Below are 17811 nucleotides of genomic sequence, written 5' to 3'. Positions count from 1 at the left end.
CCTTACCAACAAATCTTTAACGCCTTGAAAGATGAAACATATATCGGAAACCGTAGTAGAACTCGTTTCACCTCTCCCAAAGAGAGCATGTGCGATAAGCTTCAAGGCGTAACAAATTACCGGATGGCAGACACTCGTTATACTTGCGTTACTAACGAATTTTCCGCTTGCTAGCACGTCCCAAAGGAAGTGGATTCCTTTAAACTTTGGGAAGCTGATTTTGTTTTTGTTCTCAAATCCATAGGCTTCACAAAGGTCAGGAATTGATATGGAGTAAGCCTTCGTTTGACCTTGAAATTGATGATTCCCTCTATCGCGATTGGCATCTTTGGGTTCTTAAACGTGTACTCCATGGTGCTAAAGAAATCAATTGTAGGCTCATCGAATGTAGGGTGATCCATATAGGTGAAAGCGCTAAGTCCCATCTTACTGAAAAACTCTTCAATAGTCTCGAGCAAACCCATCTTCTCTAGGATCTCGCAATTTGCAAATCGAGTTGGAAATGAAGAATGTGGAGAGATGACTTTGTGAGCTTTCTTCTCTTCCGTAGTCCATTGAGCAATAGGTGCACTTTGCGTTTCACTTGTGATCATTGTCTTGGAATGTTTGTGGTTTGCTCTTGTGCCTCCCGCCATTGTGCCAATAAGAAGCATCAAAACCAAGTAAGTAACAAGCGAAGAATCATAGAAAACTATATTGAACAAGTCTCACATTGCTACTAAATTTTTTTAGTGAGACGTAATGAAGGTGTCACTACCAATGTCTACCCCCAACAACAACCAAAATAATCAAGAGAACAATTAATTTCAAACATACGTTCACTTTCTCAAAAATATTCAAGAGACTCAATTTTGTTGAAAAATTGCAAACTACCCTATGAATGAATTGGGATCCAACCATTAAGTAAACTAATGTCTAAAGCATCGCAAGAGCAAGACAGAGAGATTAAAAGCCCCAAATTCTAACTAATTTTGCAATTTTCGTCACTTTTTTCACACATGAACCCTAAGACATCAAAATTCTAATTCTCTCAACCAAACATGCAAAATAAGCACCAAAAATCATTACCCAAGGTGTAAAAAGTTTAAAACTAGCACAAAAACATGTAAATCAAGCACTAAATCAACCTAGACATTCAAAATTCAAAATTTTGCAAGCCATGGAAAAATCATAAAAAGTTGAGAGTAGAAGATGTTACCTTGTGAATCCAAGAATGAAGATGCTAAAATCGGATTCTATGCAGAAAAAAAAATGAACTAGAGCTTTGAATTACTAAAAACAAGAAAGAATAAAGAGTTGTGTGTTTGAAAAAGGGAAGAAGAAGAGAATCGTGAAAGAAAGAAGAAGAAGAAGGAAGAGTGTTCTAGTTTATGGGCTAAACCAGACAAATTTTGGTTTAGTTTTAGTAAACCGGAAAAGTCAAGAGTTGACTTACCTGGGCTGGCAACCAGTCGATTGAATGCTCGATTGAGTCCTCTATTGAAAATCTGACGGATTCACTGGTGTGTATGAATCAACCGTTCAATCGACCATGTGGTCGATTCCCTTGCCCAGAAATGGTTTTGCTTGCCCATCTTGATTTGACACTCTCCACAAACGTCATTGAAACTTCATCAAACTAAAAACGCACAGAAAACACATAAATTAAAGCAAATTCAAGAAGAAATATATACAAGGATACCATGGGATTGCCTCCTAAGTGCGCTTGTTTAAAGTCACTAAGCTTGACATTTCAACTCCATTTAAACGGATTGAGGTTCCGAGAGAGAAACCGTGGTTCCTTCCTCAATGTTATCATTTGCCATGTAAGGCTTCACGTGTTGACCATTCACCACAAACTCTCCTCCAACCTTGTTCCATAGCACCAAAGCTCCATAGGGTCTCACTTCTTTAATCTTGAATGGACATGACCAACGAGACTTGAGCTTTCCCGGGACTAGTCGCAAACGAGAATTGAACAACAACACTTGATCACCTACTTTGAAATCTCTTGGAATGATTCTTTTGTCGTAAAATGCCTTAGTCCGCTCTTTGTATATTTTGGAGTTCTCATAAGCTTCAAGGCGGATCTCATCAAGGTCATTCAATTGAATCAACCGATTTTCCTCGGCAGTTTTGATATCGAAATTCAAAAGCTTTACCGCCCTTATAGCCTTATACTCGAGTTCAACCGGCAAGTGACACGATTTTCCATAGAGAAGGTTGAACGGAGTAGTACCAATTGGAGTCTAAAAAGCGATTCTATATGCCCACAACGCATCATCAAGCTTTGTCGACCAATCTTTTCTTGTAGTCCCAACCGTCTTCTCTAGAATAGCTTTGATTTCCTGGTTTGAAATCTCAACTTGACCACTTATTTGCAGATGATAAGGCGTAGCAACTTTATGTTTCACTTTGTGCCTCTTAAGTAAACTTTCAAAGACTTTGTTGATGAAATGCTTCCTTGCATCACTTATGACTACTCTAGGAACACCAAACCTTGGGAAAATGATGGTCTTAAATAATTTTAGCACAACCCTTGCATCATTTGTAGGACTCGCAATGGCTTCGACCCATTTTTATACATAGTCTACCACAACTAGGATATACTTGTTCTCATATGAAGAGGGAAATGGTCCCATGAAATCTATTCCCCATACATCAAAGACCTCCACTTATAAGATTGGATTTTGCGGCATCTCGTTCCGCCTACTAATATTACCCTTTCGTTGGCATGAGTCACACTTCGAGATAAACCCTTGCGCGTATTTGAACATTGTGGGCCACCATAAACCCGCTTGTAGAACCTTGGAGACCGTCTTGAAAGTAGCAAAGTGACCTCCATAGCTTGAACCGTGGCAATGTACTAAATTCCCTTCAACTTCGTCTTCCAAGACACACCTCATATAGACCTTATCCTTAGAAAGAGTGTAAAGGTAAGGCTCATCCCAATAAAAATAGTTTATATCCTTGAAAAAATTTCTCTTATTATAGCTTGTCAAATTCGGGGGTTCTTTACCACACGCCAAATAGTTAACATAATCCGCATACCATGGAGTATCTTCTTTCAACGCCTTGATTCCCTCAAGCTTCATGTAGGTGTTTTGACTTGCATCCAAAACTCAAAATGCTAATAATTGCTCCTCGGGAAGAGAGTCATCTATTGGTATATCGTTTTCAATCTTCAACCGAGAAAGATGATCCGCTACACCATTTTTAATCCCTTTCTTGTCTTTAATCTCCAAGTCAAATTCTTAAAGGAACAAAATCCATCTCAAAAGTCTCGATTTTGCATCCTTCTTTGCCAATAGATGTCTTAATGTCGCATGATCCGTATATACTATTACTTTAGATCCAACCAAATATGATCTAAACTTCTCAAATGCAAACACTATAGCAAGGAGCTCTTTCTCGGTGGTGGCATACTTAACTTGTGCATCATCAAGAGTCCTACTTGCATAGTAGATAACATGAAGCTTCTTATCCTTTCGTTGGCCAAGAACCGCTCCAACCGCATAATCACTAGCATCGCACATGATCTCAAATGGTAAGGTCCAATCCGGTGCTTGCACAATCGGGGCGCTAACCAACTCTCTCTTTATCTTTTCGAAAGCTTCTAGACATTCTTCATCAAACACAAAAGCAACTTCCTTACACAATAGACTTGTGAATGGTCTTGCTATCTTAGAGAAATCATTGATGAATCCTCTATAGAAACCGGCATGGCCTAAGAAACTTCTAATCCCCTTAACCGAATTTGGTGGTGCTAGATTGGTCATTACATCAATCTTAGCTCTATCACTTCTATACCATTCTCGGAGATCTTGTGACCCAACACTATCCCATCTTGAACTATGAGGTGGCCCTTCTCCCAATTCAACACAAGGTTAGTCTCCTCACAACGCTTCAAGACCCTACACAAATTAGAATGACAAGAAGAAAAAGAATCTCCATAGACGGAGAAGTTATCCATAAACACTTCAACCACATTTTCAGTTAGATCCGAGAATAAAGGTATCATGCATCTTTGAAAAGTAACAGGTGCATTACACAAACCAAATGGTATTCTTCTATAGGCAAATGTGCCATAGGGGCATGTGAAAGTTGTTTTCTCTTGGTTATTTAGATGAATTGGGGTTTGAAAGAATCCCGAATATCCATCTAGAAAACAATAGTCGGTGTGATTAGATAACATTTCTAGCATTTGATCAATAAATGGTAGAAGAAAATGGTCTTTTCTAGAGTTGGCATTTAATTTATGATAATCTATACACATTCTATGGTCCGTGATAGTCCTTGTCGAGATTAACTCATCATTTTCATTCTTGACTATTGTAACACCACCCTTTTTCGGGATTACATGGACCGGTGAGACCCAAGTACTATCTAAAATTGGATAGATTATTCCGCGTCCAATAACTTAAGAATCTCCTTCCATACAACATCTCTTAGGTTGTGATTTAACCGTCGTTGATGTTCTACGGATGTCATTGATTCATTATCAAGGTGGATTCTATGGACACATAAGGCTTCCGAAATTCCTCTTATATCATCTAAAAAATAACCTATAGCCTTTCTATATTTTCTCAATTCACCTAAAAGGCTGGCGGTCTCTAAGTCATTAAGCTCTTCATTTATTATCATCGGATAAGTAGAGTTTGTTCCCAAGAAAACGTACCTTAGCCCTTTTGGTAGAGGTTTGAGTTCTACTTTTGGAGCCTTGAGTTCACTCCAATCTCCATCAATGCTAGACTTACCATTGCTAGCTTCCTCTTCGTTTGTCACTTCTTCAACCTCAATAATGTTTATCACATGACTAGCCTCTTTCAACTCAAGGAAGGTTTCATCTTCATTAGAAGGCTTGTGAGAATCAAGTATCTTTTCATAGCCTTCACTATAACTTTCTAGCAAACCAAACTCTCCTTGTTTAGCCGTCAAAGTGCTTTGGAGCGAGTCTTCTAAGGCGAGTTCTTCCAAAAGCTCATCCGCTAAAGCTCCCATCTCTTCAATGCAGAATAATTGACCCTCAATGGTAAGCTTCTTCATCCCCTTGTTGATATCAAAGGTTAAGACCTCTTTACCCAAGTTCAAATTAATTCTTCCTCTTCGCACATCAATCATTGCTCCCGCGGTTCTCAAAAATGGGCGTCCCAAAATAAGTGGATTTTTTTGTTCTTCATCCATCTCAAGGACTACAAAGTCAGTTGGTATCTCAAAATGACCAATCATCACGGGAAGATCCTCAAGCAAACCAACCGGAGTTCTATTAGAGCGGTCCACAAGGACAAGTTAGATTCTACAATCCTTGTATCTTGTGAAGCCTAACCGTTTGGCAACTGAAAGAGGCATCAAGCTCACACTAGCACCGAGATCACATAAGTAATATCCAAAAGATAGAGGACCAAGAGCGAATGGAAGTGTGAAGCTACCCGGATCATCAAGCTTTTTTGCTACTATCTTGTTTTGGATGATAGCACTACATTCATGAGTCAAGAGAACCATACATTGCAATGTTTTCTTCTTCTCTAACACTGCATCTTTAAAGAACTTGTTGTAAGTCGGGTTTAACAAGAATGCATCTATGATACGCATTGTGATAATAACTTCTTTCATTTGCTCATCAAACATTGCTTTATACTTCTCCAATTGTTGCTTCTTAAAACGGCCCGGAAATGGTAACTTTGGTTCATAAGGTGGAGGCACAAAGAGAGTCTCCTTCTTAGCAAAATTCTCACCCTTTTTGGTGCTTCCCTCTTGGACCTTGTCTTCTTTAGAATCTTCAACCACTTTACCCTTTCTTTTATCAACAACAAGCTCTTCAACATCAACCTCTTGTTCATAAACTTTCTCATTCAATACTTCATCCTCTTCAATCTCAATCACAACCTCCCCTTCTTTAGGCTCAATGTCCCTATTGAGCTATTCACTAGGCAATTCTTTACCACTTCTAAGCGTTATGGCATTGATATTTTGGGATTTGGTTCCGGTTTACGCGATAAAGTTCCTATTGGACGCTTGGAAGTGGATGATGATTGATTATAAACATGGGCATTCAAACGCTCTATTTTGGCATTGAGCTCACCATACATGTCATTCAAACGCTCTTCCTTGCCCATCTAGAAGTTGTCTAAGAAGAACGTTTGTATCATCCACTTGAGGTAGAGGATTCGATGAACTCCCTTGATTTTGGTTTTGGTGGTAGGCTTGAGGTTTTGGTTGGTAATTCTCTTGAGGTTTTGGTTGATAGTTGGGTAAAACCGGGAAGTTTTAAGGGTGGGTAGGTTTGATCTTGTGGGTTCTCCACATTAGTGCTTCGATAAGAGAGGTTTGGATGGTTTCTATAGTTGGGGTTGAACCTGTTGTAGCCTTGTCCTCCAACATAATTGACTTCTTCTTGTCCCTCAACACAACCTTCCATGTTTTCTTGATAGCCTTGGTAGACATCACACTTGGATACGAAGTGGACCGGTTTTTGATTAGCAAGAATCATCTTGTCCATGTTGTCATTCAAAGCTTTGATTTCTTTACGGTGTAGATCACTCATCTCATTACGTTCCCTTGAAGTGCGGTCATAATCTTCACAATAGTTACCATCACTTTGAGCTAGATTCTCTACCAAAGACATACCATCCTCAACATCTTGGCCCAAGAATTTTCCATTACTCGCCGTGTCTAACAACATCCAAAATTTAGGGAGAACTCCTCTATACAAGGTGCTTAGTAGAGACTCATTAGTAAAACCATGGTGAGGACATTGCATTTTGTATCCCTTGAACCTTTCCCAAGCTTCACAAAAACTTTCATTGCTCTTTTGAGTGAAGCTAGATATCTCATTTCTCAACCTTGCCGTTCTTTTTGTGGAGGAAACCTTTGAGAGGAAGGGTCTTTTGCATTGATCCCAAGAGGTAATAGAGCCTTGAAGTAAATTCTTCTCCCAAATACGAGCTCGATCTCCAAGAGAAATGGGAAGAGTCTAAGTTTGAATGCATCTTCCAAGATGCCATTTAACTTCACCGTGCTACACAACATATCAAATTAGTCTAGATGATCTAAGGGATCCTCCATTGACAAACCATTAAACTTAGAGCCTTGAACCATGTTGATGAGGCTTGACTTAATCTCAAAGTTGTTGTTCTCAATCGGAGGAGCGCGAATACCGTTCCTATTTTCATGTATGTTCGGCGCATCAAATGCTCCAATTGGATGAAGAACTCGTGGTGCATGGCGAGGAACTTGCACACCGTTATGTTGGTCATTTCCATTATGACCGTGATCTCCATCAACAACTGGTGGAGGTTGTTGATCTATTCTTAACCGTGCTAGATGTTCGATGCGTTCCCTTTCTCGTCTTGCCCGCGAATTCTCTCTCTCAAACTGTCCTATGTCGTCAACCCGCTCAACCAAATGTTCTTGACCGTGACTCCTCAAATGCATACACCTTAGCAAGAAAAAGATCAAAACACCAATACAAGAAGGTTAAGAAATAACATAAAGAAAATACCTAGTCTCAAGCAACAAAACAAAATCCTAATGGCTAATTTTCAATTGCAAATTGGCAACGGCGCCAAATTGATGTAGTACTTTACTCAATTAAATATCGAACCTCTATTTGCAATTAATCAACACAAAAGGATTGCACGAGATTGCTTAATCTAGGCTAATAAGATGATTGAGTTTTGTAAACTTGACTAACGAAGTAAATAACAATCAAATAATGCAAAACAAGACAAATGAAAGTAAAATACAAAAGACTAACAAGTTTCAAAAGACAAAGCGGAAAAATAACAAGCTATTAGGCGATAACTAAAAGCAAATTCTCGGGTTAAAGGGAATTGATTAGGAATGATAAAGAAGTAGATTATGGAGCTTCATACAACTTCTAATAAGCAATGATCCCTAGGCCATAGAACACTAAGCAACCCTAACACATTTCCATGACATTAGTCCATTTACTAATCAATTAATCATCAACTTCTTCCAAAGGCAATCAATTGACTAACAAGCATTATAAACAAGTCTCTCTAGCCACTTAACACCCTAGTCAACAATTTCCAAAGGTAAGGAATGTAAAGCACTTAAAGGTTTTGGTTCGGGAATGTCATCGAACACCTTCCGGGCATGAAATTTCTAAAGTCTAAATCAACATGATCAAGGCTAATCTACCTTTATAAACAACCAATAAGTAAGGATCTTAAGTAATCTAGCCCTAAACTCCAAAACCCGACATCTAAATCATCCTAATCTACCTCAACCCAAGAACTCTAAATGACTACTCACTCATGATCATGATTACACAGAGCAATAAGTTTGATCTTTGTGAAATCATAATTAGAGAAAGTAGATAAGAGATTAAAAGAGAAATTTGGATTCAAAACTCAACAAAACCAAAGATTCATACAAAAACTTAGAAATAAACCTTAAGAGAACTAGGTTAAGAATATATATATATAGAAAAGGGAAAAACAAACCGGGTCAACCCGGAACAAACCAGGTTTTAATCCGGTTTAGGCATCCAATCGACCACTCAATCGACCACTTGGTCTATTGGGTAGAGCAATCGATCGATCAAGTGATCGATTGAAGTGTTGTCTGTAGCCCTGATCTATGTCAATCGACCATGGAATCGACCAGTTGGTCGATTGGTTTGTCCTGAGGCAATCAGTCGATTGCTTGATCGATCGTTGTCTTGTCCGTATCTCTGATCCATATCAATCGACCAGGGAATCAACCAGATGGTCTATTGCTTCCTCTTCTCTTCTTCAATCATCTTTCTTCACTATATCTTGACATCTCCTTTCACCTCTTGATCCCTCTTTGACCTTCATTACCCATTTTGCCTTCTTTTACCTTCCTTTTTGCTCTATTTATTCCCAAAACTCCAAGCTCCACTCATGTACCTAAGAAAACCAAATGCAAATGCAAATGCAACACTATATGGCAAAATATGAATGCAAAGCAATGAAAACTAAGAAAAAAGAGGATTTAAAACAACCAAAAACACTAGACATCACAAAACAAAACAACAAGAAAGCACCCTAGGTTTGATTTCACAGAAACGCGCTGTATCGCGTTTTCCCATGGTTCTACGATAGATTGTACATTCAAAAGAATTAGAGGCCGAAAGATCGCGTGAAATACTTCTTGTCAGATTTCGTCGATCCCTTTCCCCCGAGCCCCCTATACCCTTGTTAAGAGTTCTCTAGAGCTAGATAAGGAACTACGAAAAATGATCTAAAGCAACTAAGGTGTACGTGGCTAATGTATTACATATATAGTCAAGTAACCTAGCTATTTAGTAGTAGTTCTTACAGATAAATTTTATAATAGCATATTCAAAAAAAAAATTTAGTTCATTCATATATAATAATTTTAATATACGAACTAACTAGGGGAGGTCCCCGCGCCCAGCGCGGGGTTGTATGTTGATTAAGACCAAAATTAATAATTAATATTTAGGGTTATCAAGTTAGGGATATTTATTGAATTAATTTTGTCAAGAGTCTAATTTTTATAACGACATTAATATAAAATTATGGTAAAACGCTATAACTTTTGATATATATTATTAGTAATCAACAATTAATAGTGTTTTTGAATCACAAACAATTATTAGTGTTTATATCTTGATATATATAATAGAATTAAATATAAAAAATCTATATATTTAAACCAACAATATATTAGCAACGCCCCGACCGCCACTGTCCATGGGTTCCCACGTCCAGTCTCGGTCTTTAGGCCCATCTTCTTTGTTTTGTCGTGCTCTCGATTTTATGACATATTCATGCTTACTCGTTTCTTTCATATTAGCAACGCCCCGACCGCCACTGTCCGTGGGCTCCCCACGTCCAGTTTCGGTCTTTAGGTCCATCTTCTTTGTTTTGTCGTACTCTTGATTTTATGACATATTCATGCTTACTCGTTTCTTTCATATTTGTAATGCCACGACCGCCACTGTCTGTGGGTTCCCACGTCCAGTTTCGTTCTTTGAGCACATCTTCTTGGTTTTGTAGTACTCTTGGTTTTATGACATATTCACGCTTCCTCGTTTCTTTCATATTTGTAACGCTCCGACCGCCACTGTCCGTGGGTTCCCCACGTCCAGTTTCGGACTTTAATTTGGGCCCATCTTCCTGGTTTTTGTTGTATTCTTGATTTTATGACATATTCATGCTTTTAGATTGTATGTCACTGGAGTTTTTCGTAGTTGGAAACAAATAATTGAAAAATATAATCTCTTACCATATCTCTTACCTATCAAGTAAGTCATCTTGCTCTTTGAAGTAGTTATGTACGTAAAATTTCAATGGTATAGAAACAGGCATCTCCTTTGTATATATCGTGTCATATTTATCGTCCCGATTGTAGTATCTTTGTCTCTACCTTCGCCATTGGTCGCTGCGTAACCCTTCAGTTGATCTCTTGTTTATAAAACCCATATAAAAAGTTGTAAGAGAAATATCATTTTCTTAACTGTATCGTATATGTATTTGTAGTATATTGATCTGAGATTGCAAAGATGTATGCCTATCAAGAAGCTCTTAGCAAAGTAAACACTGAAGATAGGTACTAAAAATGAGAGGGTTACAGAGAGCAAGTATCTATCCCTTAGAAACCACTATGTGCAACTGAGAATAATTCATATATGTACATACATACACATGTATACAACGTATTGAAGCTTTTAAATTTATATATCGAATGCTACAAAACTGGAAAATTGCTTGTGGAGAAAGCAATATGAACATGGCCACATATATAACAAATAACCGATTATGCTTGTCGTAGATCATTCTCTTTCAAACCAAAAGTTTTACCTAAACAACATATCAAGTGACTCACAAGAGATACATAAGAGCCATATCCTAAAAATATCCGGCAAAGCAAAAACGCTCCAGGTTCGAGAAGGAAGTCATTGGAAAATTTGAGTATATACCAAACTGGAGAGTAATTCGGCTACAAAGAGAGATGTGTTGGCTTTGAAGAAAAAGCTATGTGATGCTCTACCTTTTATTTATGAATTTTATGCTATGAATATATGTTTTTGTTAGGGTTCAACTTCAGTCTCCCGATTAGAGACTTATATTCATCCGACAAACAAATCGATGTCACAATCAACGCTACAAAATTGGTGGGTCTCTCTATTAACAAACAAAAAAAATTCTGGGGTATACATTTTTTTTTTGTTTTGTTAGATCCATACGACGAAGAACATGACGAAGAACACCAAAAATTCTCATCAATCCGGTACGTTTGATCTTATTTTTATTAGTTTAACAATTACGGTTATGTCCGAATCTGAAATAACCATGGCTCCAGACTCCTTCACACCATGGCCACATATCACCGGAGTGGAGACGATTTCAAATTCGGAGCTTCTCTTCGCATATAAAATCATACATATGGTCTCTTTGTTTTGGGTTCCCTCTACAATAATTAGTACATATTTCAAAACTGAGCTACAAAAGAGCACATTGGATTTTGGTAAACATCAAGATTGCTTCCTACCTTCCAAGAAACATGATAGACTAATTCACATCCAAGACCAAACATTAGCCACATAAAGCCTGAATCAAATTAAACGATCTTAGGATGCTCTTCATAATCCGTAAGTTAAAGAGACTTGCATTAATATTGCAAATTAGACTCTAGAGGTCCACAATGGTTAATCAGAGTGTATCAAAGACGACGAATAAAGCATGAATTAGAATATCAGCAGAGGAAGCACACAAATATTCAATAAACGTAATCAATCACTGAGAATAGCATGGACCCAACTTTTGAAAGATTCATAAAAAAGGAAGATTTTTCCTATGCAACAATATTCAAACAATGAGAAGATCAATGATTGATGACTAACCATACAACCGAAGCAAAGCCATAAACAGAAACGAAAGTACTAAAGAGCCACAACAGCAGTGATACGACATTTGTTTCCTCGCACTGGAAACAATGACGTGCTTCCATAAATCCAATCTAGTTTTTATGGAAAACAAACCTGCATTCATAATAAACACTACTATTAATTATTATTTTTTATGCAAGAATTAAATGGCAGTATAAAAAATTCAATGGTTAGTGCCGAAAAAAAAAGCAAGGATTAGTTATGATATCAAATCAAAATTAAATATCAAGCAAGGTATTTACATAAAATTAAGGCAGTGGAGGATCTAAGAATTTTTTATATGACAATATCTACAACTAAACAAAGTAAATTTATATATTTTTAAAACAGAATCATTATTTGTTTTTTGGTAAGATTAAAACCGAATCATTATCATGTTAGTAAAATTATCATTTATTTATTATTATCCACGTTAATTTAAAAGTTTAAGAGAATATCTGCTTTTTTCTCATAAAAGGATGGAATAATAACATAACTCTTATAGATTTATAACTATATTTGACATTATCATATTAAATCTATTAAGATAAATATATTTCTTTTTGAAAAATATAAATAAAATGATAATATAATTATTATAGATTTACAATTATATTATTATCCATGTCAAAATTTTAAAACATTTTACTTTTTTCTCACATAGGAAGATAGAACAATAACGTAACAGTTTAAGATTTACAACATAAAAATAATATCAGAATTGGAACGCCAAATCATAATCAACACAATTAACACAACTCTAATGGGAAATTAGAGTTATCTTGTGATTAAAATACTAAACAAACAAAACTAACCGAAACAAAACAAAAGTCTTCCTTTCAAAATCATTAACGTGACGGATTGCTGACTGATTAAGTTGAAGTTTTAGGCATTTAAAGATCTAGAAAGATGATTAAGGTGAAACATTTTTATTTATTTTAAACAACGTTTGAATGTTGACAAAAAAAGAAGAAGAGAGTGTTGGGACCATCGGGAGAGACAACGTTGAGCAGCTGCGAAAGAAGCCAACGTTGTCTATTATGTTCCTCACAGTGTTTGATTTGACTTTTGATGACATTACACTCCTGTCCACTTGTTGTCTCGAAAGTTCATGCAATGGAAAATTATTAAACAAAACAATTTACTTTTATGTATAAATCCTAGGGAAGAACCGATCAAGCTAAGATCAATGGTTGTGGTTTTAGTACCGTATACTTCTCAAATATACTCGTTGAATAACGGAAATCCGCAAGACGGGGAGGAGACGAAGTCAACCTAGCTGGCAAAGGAGCTAACCCAGCTCCTTTGGTCTTATTTATGGTCATATGTATTTAGCAAAATATGGTATACAAACCGAACCAATCAACAACAAAACCTGGTTTTAAATTGTTGTATATTTCTCAAAAGTCAAAACCCATAATAACCAATGGAACAGAAGAAGCTAATGCAGAGCATACTTACGATTGGAGTAAAGAGTGATGCAAGCTTCCATTGGCACACCCGAAAACGCATCAGAGCATGGAAAGAAACCTAAAAACCAATAAATTAAACAATAATTAAATCTTAGTGCATGGAAAACGAATCCTATACATACCAAAGTCCGAATCTCAGTGCCTTAGAATGACCTCGATACCAAAAACTTTAAGTTACTACTTCCATATATGTAATATTTTAGTTTGGGGAGAGAGATTGGCAACGAAGAATTCTTGAATTTAACAGCCAAGTTTGTTATCCCTAATCTAAAGAGAGGAATACTTAAATTGTATTAACGACAAAAATTAGCCTCCTCTGAAGATTCATCCCTGAAATAAGTCATCTTTCTGACTTTGTGGCAACTGTGTTATCAAAAGTTGAGTGTTTCTTCTGAAAAAGACATATTTGAAAATAATAAGAACATGTACCTCAACAAAATCGGGAGGTACCTCATCTTTTTACAACAAAAAGAAACATACCAAACCATCGATGATTACCTTCTCAAAAGTTGAAACCAAACTTTTTGATTATAAAAATTGATTAGTGGTGAAAATAGTGAAACCATAAATACAAAAAAAAAAAAAATCAAATTTGTACATATAAACTATAAGATCACCTGTTTATTCATTGAATTAGGTCCAAATTTTCCATACACCAGTTCACATCGTCCCCTCCATACATCCACCCTACAATAAAAAGAAAAATTAAAATTAGGTAGAAGCAAAAAAAAGTTTGAAAAAAAAGAACAAAAAAAACAAGGGTTAGTTATGATCTGAAATTGAATACCATGAGCAAGGTATTTATATTGAATAGGAGGCGGTGCATGATTTAGGGTTTCTAAATTTTTCGACGATAAATACAAAAAAAGAAAAGAAAATTTACATATTTTAATAAGCAAATCACTATCATAATAATAAATATTTGTAAAACTGCCACTTATTCATTGTTATCCATGTTTATTTAAAATAATATTTACTTTTTTCCGTAAAAATATGGAATAATAACAACTATTTTAGATTTACTACTATATCTGATACTATCTTATAAAATATATTAAAATTTAAGGGAAAATTTCTTTCTGTTTCAAAAATAAGGCGGAACAATAATATAATTTTTGAATTACAATAGATAGACATGCATGGTATCCATATGCGTCATGTCACGCTGATCCATATTTTTTTCCAAAACTCGATCTAATTGCTATTATGTGCAAAAATCACCGCCGTTCACGTTCATGTTCACGTTAGCACTCCATACCTTAATTCACATGTAAACCTCTCTGCCTATCTCTGACTTCAGCTCTCTCATCTTCGAGTCTCCCCAAGAAAGTTTTGACACCACACCAACATTTCATTCGTCAAAATTAAATCGAGTTTGCACAAGGTTACAACCGATTAATAGGTGGTCTTCTACCTTCTATTTACGATTTTATGCTATGAATATATGTTTTTGTCAGGGTTCAAGTCAATCTCCAGATTAGACTTATAATCATCCAACGAACAATACGATGGCGTGATAACCGTTTCTAAATTGGTGGGTTCTCTTTCATTGATCTACATATTATTTTTTTTGTTTGTTTTTTTTCCAAATATTTAGATTGAAACGACGACGAACACGACGATCATACCAAAAATTTCATCTATTTCAGTACGTTTGATCTTTATTTTAATTATTTTAACAATTAATAGCCGTTTACGATTAATTTCGGATATCTAAATCTTATTAATTTGAGTAAGGTTAGAATAGTATTCTTTTATGTTTATATTAATGCTCCGATTAATAATTTTTGGATATTTGACATTATCATCTTAAATATATCAATATTATAATAAATATTTTCCTTTTCCGATTTTTTTTTTTTGGTATAATTCCTTTTCCGATAAATTATGAAACAGATCTGTTTACACAAAAGGTAAAAAAGAAAAAAAAAAAAAAAAAAAAAAAAAAAACCCATCAACCGTCTCCATTCACACGTTTCTTCATTATGATCACGAATTCACGTTCATGGAAGCTTCATCATACATTAACACTTACAAGTTTCTTCGTCGAGTTTTTATCCAAGGTTTCTTCGTCAACTCTGTATCCAAGGTAATAAATATTTGTTCTTTTCATTGGTTAGAATTATAGGGTGCAGGATAGTATTGACGTCTTAAAGACATAACATGGGCAAGATACTATGAGAAGCTTGACTATTCTGCTTCGACAGATCAACAAGTGAAATTCTATCACTAAATTATTAGATCTCTGTTATTGCTATGAATATATGCTTTATGTTAGGATTTCAAGTTTTGCCTTCGTTTAGAAGAATTATATTCACACGACGAAGAACACGATGAATTCAATTAAAGCTTCCTAACTGGTACTTTGTTGTTCCTTTTTTTTTTTTGGTTAATTATCATGTTTATTGTTTCCAAAATTATTTTTTCCTGGTTAATTCCGAAATTCAATTTAATTTTTCCAAAATTAATTAGATTTCATTAAGGGTAATTAAGTAATTACGTAAAATCAAGGACTCAACAAGAGCCGAGAGTCCGACACGTCAGCAAAAACACTTCTCAAATATTGTTATATATAGATTCAAATGACTCTTTAGTTGTTGATGAATGAATTAATATTATCGGTCAAAAATTTTGAAAAGATTATTCAAGTTCTCATTAATTAATTACTTTTGTATTGAGTAAATTAAATGGATTTTGTTTCGTTGATATCGTAATTTTTACTAAGTAAAATTAGATTTTTTTCGGGTAACTGGAAAAGTAGGACGCTTATATATATATATATATATATCCCATTGTTAGTTCACGTGAGAGATTGTGAAACTGGATTCCAAAATCAGCGGATTTGCCAAATTAAAGTTTAAATATAGTTAGCAAATTCAAGTCCTACAAAATAACATAACCAATGGAGTTACCAAATTAGTAGAGTAAATGAATTTTTCAAGTTTGATCGACTCAAATCTCTATAGGTTCAAACTCTAATTAGTTAGCGTTATTTTACGTTAAAACTTGTTTTGTGCGTGCCGTGATTTCTGATATATAAAATTATAAATTTTTAGATATTTGCATAAATATAACATATTTGGTGCGTACAAGGGAATATGTGAAATTAATTAGCAGAATCAATGATTACAAAATCAGTAGACTTGCCAAGTTAAAATTTATGCAACACTAATAGGGTTAATAGTATATAATAAAAAAAAATATGATCTATTAGGCTCTAACTGGTAAATTTTGTAGAAGAAAAGTTTTTCTTCTAACTTTTCTAGACCCACAATTTTTTTTATTGTTATCAAAGAATATTTTTTGTTTTAGAAGAAATCTTTTTTCTACTTGATATTACTTGAAAAACGTCTTCTCACTTCCTCCATTTCTCTTCTGGTTATGTAACCAGTGAGAGAAGTATATAATCAATAAAGCTACCATATTAGTTGAATTAATGGATTTTACAAGTTACAAAAACAAAATCTATGCAAATTAACAAATTCAAAGGACATGATAAATTCTAGTAATAATATTCAAGTCCTACAAAATTAATAAATTTAATACTTTCCAAGCCATCATACTCAAGTATATGGAATTTCAAGTCTTCAAATTTTGTATAATCAATGGACCTATTAAGTTACCAAGTTAAATGATATTTCAAACTAACTGACCCAAGTCTCTATTCTCTCTATAGACCCTTGCACAATTAGTGAGACTGAGGAGTCCTCTACTAAAGTAGTTGAGTCAATGAGACACGATTATAACCGCATTTGAAATAACAACAGATTTTGTAAAAACAATGGGGGGAAATATATGTGTGACATCAAACTTTCTACATTTATATACAAGTATAAGATTAGCGACGTAAAAATCTTACGTGCTTGCTGCTTGGAGTTATTATTATTATTATTATCGGCCATAAATCAAATTTGACAAGGCTATAAAATACTTGAGATCGTACGTAGATTTGTATTTTCTTTACTTCACTCTTGACACTATGCATGTCGAAGCCATTGTGTTGGATGAGATCAGTTCAAGATAAGTCAATTTTGTTTTAATAATCTATAATGTTTAGGTTGAAAGTAAATTAAACTTGGCTACAATAAAGTTTCGAAAGAGAGTTTTAAACTTGGGATAATTGGGTGAGAGACATTATTGGGGAACTTATTTAGTTTTCTTGTAATCTGACACAAGGCCTAGGACAACGATAATTTTAGCCACTCTTGTGTCCAATTGTAACCCCACTCGCTTATGCACTGTAGATCAAAGTTTGGCCCATTATGAGAGACAAAGGCAATGAATTTTGGCATTCTCGAGAAACTGTTGCGTGTTATAGCTATCTAATTTTCGCAGTCCGACTTTTGGGTGTCTTCTCTCTTTTCTCTTCATTATTCCGCGCATGCTACTGTTAACCCTAAGTCCCATCACTCTCTGTTCACATCTGATTTTTCTTTCATCAAACTCTCCCTCCGAAGGAATTAGCATTATCATCTC

This window comes from Arabidopsis lyrata, assembly GCF_000004255.2.
Source record: "Arabidopsis lyrata subsp. lyrata unplaced genomic scaffold ARALYscaffold_1, whole genome shotgun sequence".
Lineage (NCBI taxonomy): Eukaryota > Viridiplantae > Streptophyta > Magnoliopsida > Brassicales > Brassicaceae > Arabidopsis > Arabidopsis lyrata.
This window is presented reverse-complemented; position numbering follows the sequence as displayed.